This window comes from Drosophila ananassae, assembly GCF_017639315.1.
Source record: "Drosophila ananassae strain 14024-0371.13 chromosome 4 unlocalized genomic scaffold, ASM1763931v2 tig00000061, whole genome shotgun sequence".
NCBI classification, from domain to species: domain Eukaryota; kingdom Metazoa; phylum Arthropoda; class Insecta; order Diptera; family Drosophilidae; genus Drosophila; species Drosophila ananassae.
The window spans coordinates 5891133-5904652 of NW_025319038.1; the positions used below are offsets into that span (position 1 = coordinate 5891133).

Below are 13520 nucleotides of genomic sequence, written 5' to 3' on the forward strand. Positions count from 1 at the left end.
TTTCGCCCCTATACTCAATTCTGACAATCGATTTGCACGTCAGAACTGTTTCGGTCTTCCATCAGGGTTTCCCCTGACTTCAACCTGATCAAGTATAGTTCACCATCTTTCGGGTCACAGCATATCTGCTCAAGGTACGTTCCAGTTAGAGGCATAAATAATATAAATATTATTATACATAACTATATAGAACGCCCCGGGATTGTGTTAATTAGCTATAAAATAGTTAAAAAACTAATCCCATTATTAGTCAAGTTAATTACGCTATTAGGTTTATATCCCAATAACTTGCACATATGTTAGACTCCTTGGTCCGTGTTTCAAGACGGGTCCCGAAGGTATCCTGAATCTTTCGCATTGTTAATCATACAAGTGCTTATAATAAACACAAAAATTAATGATAATTATGCCATTATATAATTCCGAAAAATTAACGCACTGTATTCTTATTAGTCTATCAACACTTTATCAAATTAATGACATTTATTCTATGTTAAAATGCAAGCATAATAATTTGAATAAACTATAAGCCATATTTTATGATAAATTTAATATGTTAATAGATTACAATGTCCTTATATGGAAAAAATGCACATTATTTGTATAATATTGTTTAAATATTATAACTTTAATGATGAATTTTCCATAACGGATATTCAGGTTCATCGGGCTTAACCTCTAAGCAGTTTCACGTACTATTTAACTCTCTATTCAGAGTTCTTTTCAACTTTCCCTCACGGTACTTGTTTACTATCGGTCTCATGGTTATATTTAGTTTTAGATGGAGTTTACCACCCACTTAGTGCTGCACTATCAAGCAACACGACTCTTTGGAAACATCATCTAGTAATCATTAACGTTATACGGGCCTGGCACCCTCTATGGGTAAATGGCCTCATTTAAGAAGGACTTAAATCGTTAATTTCTCATACTAGAATATTGACGCTCCATACACTGCATCTCACATTTGCCATATAGACAAAGTGACTTAGTGCTGAACTGATTTCTTTTCGCTCGCCGCTACTAAGAAAATCCTTGTTAGTTTCTTTTCCTCCCCTAATTAATATGCTTAAATTCAGGGGGTAGTCCCATATGAGTTGAGGTTGTATAAAGCAATAATATTTTTTACAATATCTTTATTTTATGAAGAACAATATATTAGATGTATTTTCAATTTTCGCATCTTTAAATAAGAGACAATTCCAGATGAAAAATATTTCATATTTTTTATGCTAGACATTTCTCAGTATTATTTGAATTGAAAAAAGAAAGAATTGTATATCTTCATTTTTCACATACAAATTTTTGTTATTATGTGAGATAATTGCTTTTATTTTTTATATTATGAATATATAAAATATATCCAATAATATACCATATGCATACTATAATGTTTAAAAAACAAAATAGTAAACAACTTTATTAGCATAGTCTTACAACCCTCAACCATATGTAGTCCAAGCAGCACTTCAAAATTAATTAAAGTACATAACAGCATGGACTGCGATATGCGTTCAAAATGTCGATGTTCATGTGTCCTGCAGTTCACACGATGACGCACAGTTTGCTGCGTTCTTCATCGACCCATGAGCCGAGTGATCCACCGCTTAGAGTTTTATAAATATATATAATATATACAATTCGTCATTTATATTTTTATTGAAAGAAATTAAAAATACACCATTTAACTGGCATATATCAATTCCTTCAATAAATTTATTTTTATACCTAAAGTAATTGTTGCGAAATGTCTTAGTTTTATATAATCAATATAAATAGTTTTATATTGTTGAATATTATATAAAGCATTAACCTGAATATCAGGTACAACAATGTATATTTTAGGTGTTGCATTTATCAATGTATGCGCATAATTTAATATGAACAATACGTGTATATGACTCATAAATTCCGCAACGCATGTATATTATGAGTCATATACACGCAAATTACAATTATCATAACCTCAAAAAAAGTGAAAAGTGTGTTTTTTGAGGTTATGGAGAAACTTGACGTGATGGCGTCAAACTGACCTCAGATTCGGATTCAGCGACCCCAAAAACCCCCGGGTACCATGTTTTATTTGAATATGCTGAATTTTGAAATTTTTGTGTTCGGCATACATTTTTTGCTAAGATGCCTACATATAAACGCACCCCCTGTCCTAACAGTGCATGCGAATTTGGCATGGAGCTCGTTTTAAAGATCACAAATCAGCCTTTCATTTCCATTTTGAATTAGGTTTGTAACACATCAGAATTTTGCGGTACGATTTTTCGAAAATGGCCAAATACGGCGTTTTTCGACTATTCAACCGTTATTTTCTCGAAAACCTGACGTGAGGGCGACCAACTGACCACGGATTCGGATTCAGCGACCCCAAATCCATATAGGAGGTATGGTCTGATCTCTGAATTTTTTTTTTTTTTTTTTTGTGGAGCTGTGTAATTCATATATATTTATTTATTATTTTTCTAATGAAGACGACAATTCGTCTATAATTCATATATATTTACTTTTTTAATAATATATTAAAATATTATTATATATTTTTGGGCAATTTTTAATTATATTTCATTATTTATTATTTAAATAATAATAAATATTTATTAACGGATAAGATTCATTCAATAATGATCCTTCCGCAGGTTCACCTACGGAAACCTTGTTACGACTTTTACTTCCTCTAAATAATCAAGTTCGGTCAACTTCTGCGAAACAACCGTAACACACAAGGCGTCACAGTGATCACGTCCGGAGACCTCACTAAATAATTCAATCGGTAGTAGCGACGGGCGGTGTGCACAAAGGGCAGGGACGTAATCAATGCGAGTTAATGACTCACACTTACTAGGAATTCCAAGTTCATGTGAACAGTTTTAGTTCACAATCCCAAGCATGAAAGTGGTTCAGCGGTTTACCCGGACACGTTGATACTTTCATTGTAGCGCGCGTGCAGCCCAGGACATCTAAGAGCATCACAGACCTGTTATTGCTCAATCTCATTATTGCTAGACGCAATTTGTCCATTTAAAAAGCTAGTATCCTTATAATGGGACAAACCAACAGGTACGGCTCCACTTACATAAACACATTCAAACACAATAAACATTTCACTGCCACCATGAATGAAGGCTATATAAGCTTCAACACCATAATCCTGAAGATTATCCTATTTAATATATTTGAGTCTCGTTCGTTATCGGAATTAACCAGACAAATCACTCCACGAACTAAGAACGGCCATGCACCACCACCCATAGATTCGAGAAAGAGCTATCAATCTGTCTTACACACTTATGTTCGGACCTGGTAAGTTTTCCCGTGTTGAGTCAAATTAAGCCGCAGGCTCCACTCCTGGTGGTGCCCTTCCGTCAATTCCTTTAAGTTTCAGCTTTGCAGCCATACTTTTCCCGGAGCCCAAAAGCTTTGGTTTCCCGGGAAGCGACAGAGAGAGCCATAAAAGTAGCTACACCCAATTGCTAGCTCGTTTATGGTTAGACTGCTTCTATTAATCATTAGCTCTTGATCTGAAAACCAATGAAAGCAGAACAGAGGTCTTATTTCATTATCCCATGCACAGAATATTCAGGCATTTGAAGCCTGCTTTAAGCACTCTAATTTGTTCAAAGTAATTGTACCGGCCCGCAATAACACTCGTTTAAGAGCACTAATGCAGGTTTTTAAATAGGAGGAACATATGAAAAAATAAAAGTATTTAAACAAATATAAGAACTCCACCGGTAATACGCTTACATACATAAAGGTATAGTACTAACTACAATTGTATGTTGTACTACCCGTATGAAGCACAAGTTCAACTACGAACGTTTTAACCGCAACAACTTTAATACACGCTATTGGAGCTGGAATTACCGCGGCTGCTGGCACCAGACTTGCCCTCCAATTGGTCCTTGTTAAAGGATTTAAAGTGTACTCATTCCAATTACAGGGCCTCGAATATGAGTCCTGTATTGTTATTTTTCGTCACTACCTCCCCGAGCTGGGAGTGGGTAATTTACGCGCCTGCTGCCTTCCTTAGATGTGGTAGCCGTTTCTCAGGCTCCCTCTCCGGAATCGAACCCTAATTCCCCGTTACCCGTTGCAACCATGGTAGTCCTAGATACTACCATCAAAAGTTGATAGGGCAGACATTTGAAAGATCTGTCGTCGGTACAAGACCATACGATCTGCATGTTATCTAGAGTTCAACCAATATAACGATCTTGCGATCGCTTGGTTTTAGCCTAATAAAAGCACATGTCCCATAAGGTTCATGTTTTAATTGCATGTATTAGCTCTAGAATTACCACAGTTATCCAAGTAACTGTTAACGATCTAAGGAACCATAACTGATATAATGAGCCTTTTGCGGTTTCACTTTTAATGCGTGTGTACTTAGACATGCATGGCTTAATCTTTGAGACAAGCATATAACTACTGGCAGGATCAACCAGAATAATGTTTATTTCTTGATATATTATTTTCATTTTGATATTTAGAAAATAAATATTGCAAATATTTGTATATATTATATTAATAACGAATTTGGCCAATTATTAAATGGCATTCAATATTCGTTCTTTATAAAATAAATATATATATAATATTTATATATATTTTAATTTTGGCTTTCTTAAACCCGGCTGGGACGTGTAACCGGGTTTTTCTTTTGTTTATTAAAAACATTGTGTGGTCTTTTTACATGGTATAATTGCTACTCTATCACTGTGGACGGAAGTCCACGAGGTGACGACCTGCATGCCTAGGCGTGCGCGAGGAAACTCTATATATAGCCGAAGAATTAAAAATTTTCTGTAGGCAACCGATCTAAATGAATGATATACTAATCGAAAGGTATTGTTTCAATTAGATAATTTTTGTTGAAACATATTCCAAAAGTTATTTGGTTTGGGAGAAATTAGGGTGAAAGTAAAAAAAATTTTAATCACTAAAGTGGGGCTGGTGGACACATTTTAGTTCCCAGATAGAATATTTTTATATATTCGCATTCTAGAGCTAAATACGCGTCGATTGGTACCTCAATTTCGTTCAGAAGTTATTCGAAAAATTCGATTTTTTCTTCTTCTTCAAAATGAAGCCAGTTTGTGTCGGTTTGTCGGTTTGCCTGTTTGCACTATTTTTTCCTCAAAAATCCTGAAAAAAATTGGAAAATGTTTGTTACTATCATATGAGCAACTATTGTTCTACAACTTTTTGAAATACCTTAAGCTTACGTCAAAAAATTAAAAAAACCTTGTTAATGAAAAAATTCATAACTTTATAATTAAGAAAGATATTAAAAAGAGCTTTACACCGTTGAAATGGTTTTTTAAATATAAATTCCACTTTCTTTGAGACCAAACGTCTATATAGTAAAAAAAAAAAATACACTGAAAATAAACTTTTTTTTAAGAAAAAAAATTATTTTTCAAAATTTGGTCGACTGATCCTTTTTATATTGCACGTGTAGATAGCTTTTGAGATGACGCAACTTTTGATATATCACTCATATCTGGCAAAATCCGTTAACTCAAGATATAGTCCTGTAAGTGCAGCTACCCATTTTGTGCAGCCTCCTGTGAAGCTTGCATTTACTTATACATGTGTGTGTATTTGATTGGCAACTTTGCTTTTTGGAGTCTGCATATATTTGGTCAATACCCTAAAAAATATGGAGTATATCTTTTCAGATTATAGTTTATTTATTTAAAAATAAAATCCAAATAAAAAAGGGCTTAAAAAAGTAAAACGTAAACATTGGCTCAACTTGGACTCGAACCCAGGCCCTCCGTGTTAGGAACCACGACGCTCTCCACTCGGCTAACCTCGAACTTTGTTGCTTGATTGCAACTTTTGATGTAATTCTGCTTTGTGTTTCAGTGTCTCATGTCTTAATGAGAAGTCTCATAAGATTGGTACTTCAACCGACCCGGTCCGACATTTCTTTCAGAAGTTATTCAATGAATTCGGTTTTTACAGTTTTTTTCAAAATGAAGCCAGTGTGTCTGTTTGTCTGTATTTTTTTCTTGGCAATCCTGAATAAAATTGGAGATTTTTGTTATTATCATATGAGCAATTATTGTTCTACAACTTTTTGAAAAAGCTGTAAAAATCTAATTTCTTGAATAACTTCTGAAAGAAATGTCGGACGGGTCGGTTGAGGTACCAATCTTGAGGTCCCAAAGAAAAACAAGAAAGGAAAGCTAACTTCGGGCGAAGCCGAAGTTGATATACCCTTACAGTTGTGCCATTTCCGATCGTTCAGTTATATGGCGGCTATTGGATATAGTTGGCCGATCCCTATGAAATTTGGCCAATAAGATTATTTTGCCCAAAATGGAATCTGTACCAAGTCCCATCTTTCTAACTTAAAAAACACCAAAGTTATGCCAATTCCGATCGTTCTATGACAACTATAAGATATAGTCGGCCCATCCTTATGAAATTTTGTACATAAGATATTTTCAAATATTTCAAAAATAATATCCAAATAAAACAGGGCTTAAAAAGTAAAACATAAACATTGACTCAACTAGGATTAGAACTCAGGCCTTCCCGTGTTAGAAACCACAACGCTCTCCATTCGGCTAATCTCGAACTTCGTTACTTGATGGCAAATTTTGATGTAATTCTGCTTTGTGTTTCAGTGTCTCATGTCTTAATGAGAAGAACGCAAAATTTTATGAGTAGAAAGCTTTATATGCATATGCCCCCACTGAGCATATAATGCATATAAATAAAACTCTGCTTTACTTAAATTACAGCCACCACCGTTTTGGGCCAAATCATGAATTAAAAGCTAAAAAAAAAACCAGGAAAACCAACTCCGCCATTACTTCTCTAATATTTATTATTTTATATCGCACACCCAAAATAAATTGTTACATTCAACAATTGGTTTAACTAGAAAAACTGGAAAAACGTAATTTCCAGTTTTTTTTAATTTTTTTATCTTTGCGCATTTTTTTTTTATATATAATACATGTTTATTATATAATTGGTCGGATATGCCATAACTTTGTTTTTTTTTTATAAGTTAGAAGGATGGGACTTAGTACAGATTGCATTTTGGGAAATCTTATCCGTTTTTCAAAATTTTATTAGGATAATTGGTCTAACTTTGTTGTTTTTGAAGCTAGAATGATGGGACTGTCTACGGTTTCCGTTTTGGGCAATCTAATCCTATGTTCATAAGAATCGGCCAACTATATCCTATACCTGCCATATAACTGAACGATCGGAAATGGCACAACCTTTCTATTTTTAAAGATGCTTGGGGTGTTGCCAATATTTTTATTAGAAATTTTGTTGATGGTGAAAGTCTCATAAGGATCGGACAACTATATAGGATCCGATATATATAATAATAATATAAGCTTCTGCTTAACTGCAAGGGTATATAAACTTCGGCTCCGCCCGAAGTTAGCTTTCCTTTCTTGTTTTTTTATAATTTATTATATAGTGGAACTCTCATAAGGATAGGCCTCTCATCTGTTAATTTGTTAAAATAATTTGGTTTCCCACAACTACGAAACAATTTTGGATTTAAAATACATTTTTGGGCAAATTTTTAATTAAAATTTTTAAACTAACCAAATTCCAAAACCTTTGTAAATTAAAAATACGTATAACTTCAGAGCCACTGAAGCTATCGAAAAATTCTTTACGTCTTTGGAAAGGTTTTTAATTATTCCACCTTCTTGAATGTCAAAATCTATTGAGTTAAAAAAAAGAGTTTTGATGTTTATCCTAACAATTAAAGTATTGCTAACTGTGTGAATCGCCTGTCCAGAGGTCACTTCCATATATATATATATTCTATATATTATGCGTTCTGTTTTAAATAATTGAAGATCAATATATACAAAAAAACAACTGATATCATATAAAAAAACCTCTTGACGAGGTAAAGTACCGGTGACGAACCTGCATGCGAAACCCAAAATATCTGATATCAATTTTAGTGACGAAAGTATGCTATATAGGTGTACAAAATTGCATATAAAAAAAATATTCTTGTTCGGCACGTGCAAGAAAAACAAAAAAAAATCAGTCACGTGCCGAACAAGAATATTTTTTTTATATGGAATTTTGTACACCTATATAGCATATTTTCGTCACTAAAATTGATATCAGATATTTTGGGTTTCGCATGCAAAAATATATAAAATATATCCAATAATATACCATATGCATACTAAAATGTTTAAGAAACAAAATAGTAAACAACTTTATTAGCATAGTCTTACAACTCTCAACCATATGTAGTCCAAGCAGCACTTCAAAATTAATTAAAGTACATAACAGCATGGACTGCGATATGCGTTCAAAATGTCGATGTTCATGTGTCCTGCAGTTCACACGATGACGCACAGTTTGCTGCGTTCTTCATCGACCCATGAGCCGAGTGATCCACCGCTTAGAGTTTTATAAATATATATAATATATACAATTCGTCATTTATATTTTTATTGAAAGAAATTAAAAATACACCATTTAACTGGCATATATCAATTCCTTCAATAAATTTATTTTTATACCTAAAATAATTGTTGCGAAATGTCTTAGTTTTATATAATCAATATAAATAGTTTTATATTGTTGAATATTATATAAAGCATTAACCTGAATATCAGGTACAACAATGTATATTTTAGGTGTTGCATTTATCAATGTATGCGCATAATTTAATATGAACAATACGTGTATATGACTCATAAATTCCGCAACGCATGTATATTATGAGTCATATACACGCAAATTACAATTATCATAGCCTCAAAAAAAGTGAAAAGTGTGTTTTTTGAGGTTATGGAGAAACTTGACGTGATGGCGTCAAACTGACCTCAGATTCGGATTCAGCGACCCCAAAAACCCCCGGGTACCATGTTTTATTTGAATATGCTGAATTTTGAAATTTTTGTGTTCGGCATACATTTTTTGCTAAGATGCCTACATATAAACGCACCCCCTGTCCTAACGGTGCATGCGAATTTGGCATGGAGCTCGTTTTAAAGATCACAAATCAGCCTTTCATTTCCATTTTGAATTAGGTTTGTAACACATCAGAATTTTGCGGTACGATTTTTCGAAAATGGCCAAAAACGGCGTTTTTCGACTATTCAACCGTTATTTTCTCGAAAACCTGACGTGATGGCGACCAACTGACCACGGATGCGGATTCAGCGACCCCAAATCCATATAGGAGGTATGGTCTGATCTCTGAATTTTTTTTTTTTTTTTTTTTTGTGGAGCTGTGTAATTCATATATATTTATTTATTATTTTTCTAATGAAGACGACAATTCGTCTATAATTCATATATATTTACTTTTTTAATAATATATTAAAATATTATTATATATTTTTGGGCAATTTTTAATTATATTTCATTATTTATTATTTAAATAATAATAAATATTTATTAACGGATAAGATTCATTCAATAATGATCCTTCCGCAGGTTCACCTACGGAAACCTTGTTACGACTTTTATTTCCTCTAAATAATCAAGTTCGGTCAACTTCTGCGAAACAACCGTAACACACAAGGCGTCACAGTGATCACGTCCGGAGACCTCACTAAATAATTCAATCGGTAGTAGCGACGGGCGGTGTGCACAAAGGGCAGGGACGTAATCAATGCGAGTTAATGACTCACACTTACTAGGAATTCCAAGTTCATGTGAACAGTTTTAGTTCACAATCCCAAGCATGAAAGTGGTTCAGCGGTTTACCCGGACACGTTGATACTTTCATTGTAGCGCGCGTGCAGCCCAGGACATCTAAGAGCATCACAGACCTGTTATTGCTCAATCTCATTATTGCTAGACGCAATTTGTCCATTTAAAAAGCTAGTATCCTTATAATGGGACAAACCAACAGGTACGGCTCCACTTACATAAACACATTCAAACACAATAAACATTTCACTGCCACCATGAATGAAGGCTATATAAGCTTCAACACCATAATCCTGAAGATATCTATTTAATATATTTGAGTCTCGTTCGTTATCGGAATTAACCAGACAAATCACTCCAAGAACTAAGAACGGCCATGCACCACCACCCATAGATTCGAGAAAGAGCTATCAATCTGTCTTACACACTTATGTTCGGACCTGGTAAGTTTTCCCGTGTTGAGTCAAATTAAGCCGCAGGCTCCACTCCTGGTGGTGCCCTTCCGTCAATTCCTTTAAGTTTCAGCTTTGCAGCCATACTTCCCCCGGAGCCCAAAAGCTTTGGTTTCCCGGGAAGCGACAGAGAGAGCCATAAAAGTAGCTACACCCAATTGCTAGCTCGTTTATGGTTAGACTGCTTCTATTAATCATTAGCTCTTGATCTGAAAACCAATGAAAGCAGAACAGAGGTCTTATTTCATTATCCCATGCACAGAATATTCAGGCATTTGAAGCCTGCTTTAAGCACTCTAATTTGTTCAAAGTAATTGTACCGGCCCGCAATAACACTCGTTTAAGAGCACTAATGCAGGTTTTTAAATAGGAGGAACATATGAAAAAATAAAAGTATTTAAACAAATATAAGAACTCCACCGGTAATACGCTTACATACATAAAGGTATAGTACTAACTACAATTGTATGTTGTACTACCCGTATGAAGCACAAGTTCAACTACGAACGTTTTAACCGCAACAACTTTAATACACGCTATTGGAGCTGGAATTACCGCGGCTGCTGGCACCAGACTTGCCCTCCAATTGGTCCTTGTTAAAGGATTTAAAGTGTACTCATTCCAATTACAGGGCCTCGAATATGAGTCCTGTATTGTTATTTTTCGTCACTACCTCCCCGAGCTGGGAGTGGCTAATTTACGCGCCTGCTGCCTTCCTTAGATGTGGTAGCCGTTTCTCAGGCTCCCTCTCCGGAATCGAACCCTAATTCCCCGTTACCCGTTGCAACCATGGTAGTCCTAGATACTACCATCAAAAGTTGATAGGGCAGACATTTGAAAGATCTGTCGTCGGTACAAGACCATACGATCTGCATGTTATCTAGAGTTCAACCAATATAACGATCTTGCGATCGCTTGGTTTTAGCCTAATAAAAGCACATGTCCCATAAGGTTCATGTTTTAATTGCATGTATTAGCTCTAGAATTACCACAGTTATCCAAGTAACTGTTAACGATCTAAGGAACCATAACTGATATAATGAGCCTTTTGCGGTTTCACTTTTAATGCGTGTGTACTTAGACATGCATGGCTTAATCTTTGAGACAAGCATATAACTACTGGCAGGATCAACCAGAATAATGTTTATTTCTTGATATATTATTTTCATTTTGATATTTAGAAAATAAATATTGCAAATATTTGTATATATTATATTAATAACGAATTTGGCCAATTATTAAATGGCATTCAATATTCGTTCTTTATAAAATAAATATATATATAATATTTATATATATTTTAATTTTGGCTTTCTTAAACCCGGCTGGGACGTGTAACCGGGTTTTTCTTTTGTTTATTAAAAACATTGTGTGGTCTTTTTACATGGTAAATTGCTACTCTATCACTGTGGACGGAAGTCCACGAGGTAACGACCTGCATGCCTAGGCGTGCGCGAGGAAACTCTATATACATATAGCCGAAGAATTAAAAATTTTCTGTAGGCAACCGATCTAAATGAATGATATACCAATCGAAAGGTATTGTTTCAATTAGATAATTTTTGTTGAAACATATTCCAAAAGTTATTTGGTTTGGGAGAAATTAGGGTGAAAGTAAAAAAAATTTTAATCACTAAAGTGGGGCTGGTGGACACATTTTAGTTCCCAGATAGAATATTTTTATATATTCGCATTCTAGAGCTAAATACGCGTCGATTGGTACCTCAATTTCGTTCAGAAGTTATTCGAAAAATTCGATTTTTTCTTCTTCTTCAAAATGAAGCCAGTTTGCGTCGGTTTGTCGGTTTGCCTGTTTGCACTATTTTTTCCTTAAAAATCCTGAAAAAAATTGGAAAATGTTTGTTACTATCATATGAGCAACTATTGTTCTACAACTTTTTGAAATACCTTAAGCTTACGTCAAAAAATTAAAAAAACCTTGTTAATGAAAAAATTCATAACTTTATAATTAAGAAAGATATTAAAAAGAGCTTTACACCGTTGAAATGGTTTTTTAAATATAAATTCCACTTTCTTTGAGATCAAACGTCTATATATTAAAAAAAAAAAAAAACACTGAAAATAAACTTTTTTTTTAAGAAAAAAAATTATTTTTCAAAATTTGGTCGACTGATCCTTTTTATATTGCACGTGTAGATAGCTTTTGAGATGACGCAACTTTTGATATATCACTCATATCTGGCAAAATCCGTTAACTCAAGATATAGTCCTGTAAGTGCAGCTACCCATTTTGTGCAGCCTCCTGTGAAGCTTGCATTTACTTATACATGTGTGTGTATTTGATTGGCAACTTTGCTTTTTGGAGTCTGCATATATTTGGTCAATACCCTAAAAAATATGGAGTATATCTTTTCAGATTATAGTTTATTTATTTAAAAATAAAATCCAAATAAAAAAGGGCTTAAAAAAGTAAAACGTAAACATTGACTCAACTTGGACTCGAACCCAGGCCCTCCGTGTTAGGAACCACGACGCTCTCCACTCGGCTAACCTCGAACTTTGTTGCTTGATTGCAACTTTTGATGTAATTCTGCTTTGTGTTTCAGTGTCTCATGTCTTAATGAGAAGTCTCATAAGATTGGTACTTCAACCGACCCGGTCCGACATTTCTTTCAGAAGTTATTCAATGAATTCGGTTTTTACAGTTTTTTTCAAAATGAAGCCAGTGTGTCTGTTTGTCTGTATTTTTTTCTTGGCAATCCTGAATAAAATTGGAGATTTTTGTTATTATCATATGAGCAATTATTGTTCTACAACTTTTTGAAAAAGCTGTAAAAATCTAATTTCTTGAATAACTTCTGAAAGAAATGTCGGACGGGTCGGTTGAGGTACCAATCTTGAGGTCCCAAAGAAAAACAAGAAAGGAAAGCTAACTTCGGGCGAAGCCGAAGTTGATATACCCTTACAGTTGTGCCATTTCCGATCGTTCAGTTATATGGCGGCTATTGGATATAGTTGGCCGATCCCTATGAAATTTGGCCAATAAGATTATTTTGCCCAAAATGGAATCTGTACCAAGTCCCATCTTTCTAACTTAAAAAACACCAAAGTTATGCCAATTCCGATCGTTCTATGACAGCTATAAGATATAGTCGGCCCATCCTTATGAAATTTTGTACATAAGATATTTTCAAATATTTCAAAAATAATATCCAAATAAAAAAGGGCTTAAAAAGTAAAACATAAACATTGACTCAACTAGGATTAGAACTCAGGCCTTCCCGTGTTAAAAACCACAACGCTCTCCATTCGGCTAATCTCGAACTTCGTTACTTGATGGCAAATTTGGATGTAATTCTGCTTTGTGTTTCAGTGTCTCATGTCTTAATGAGAAGAACGCAAAATTTTATGAGTAGAAAGCTT

The 13520-nt window shown here is 34.3% G+C and overlaps 1 long non-coding RNA gene and 2 other non-coding genes across 3 annotated transcripts; all 3 read right to left on the bottom strand.

Annotated features, from left to right (window-relative positions):
- Positions 1-1436: 1436 nt before the first annotated feature.
- On the bottom strand, positions 1437-1615 carry LOC6492794. Its single transcript, XR_046281.1, has one exon. It is a non-coding gene; the product is annotated as a 5.8S ribosomal RNA (ribosomal RNA).
- Positions 1616-6700: 5085 nt separating this feature from the next.
- On the bottom strand, positions 6701-10456 carry LOC116656343. The gene is made up of 3 exons (XR_004311304.2): positions 10319-10456; positions 7254-7256; positions 6701-6718 (listed from the first exon to the last, which is right to left on the bottom strand). It is a non-coding gene; the product is annotated as an uncharacterized LOC116656343 (long non-coding RNA).
- On the bottom strand, positions 8252-8430 carry LOC116656373. The gene has a single exon (XR_004311335.1). It is a non-coding gene; the product is annotated as a 5.8S ribosomal RNA (ribosomal RNA).
- Positions 10457-13520: the final 3064 nt, after the last annotated feature.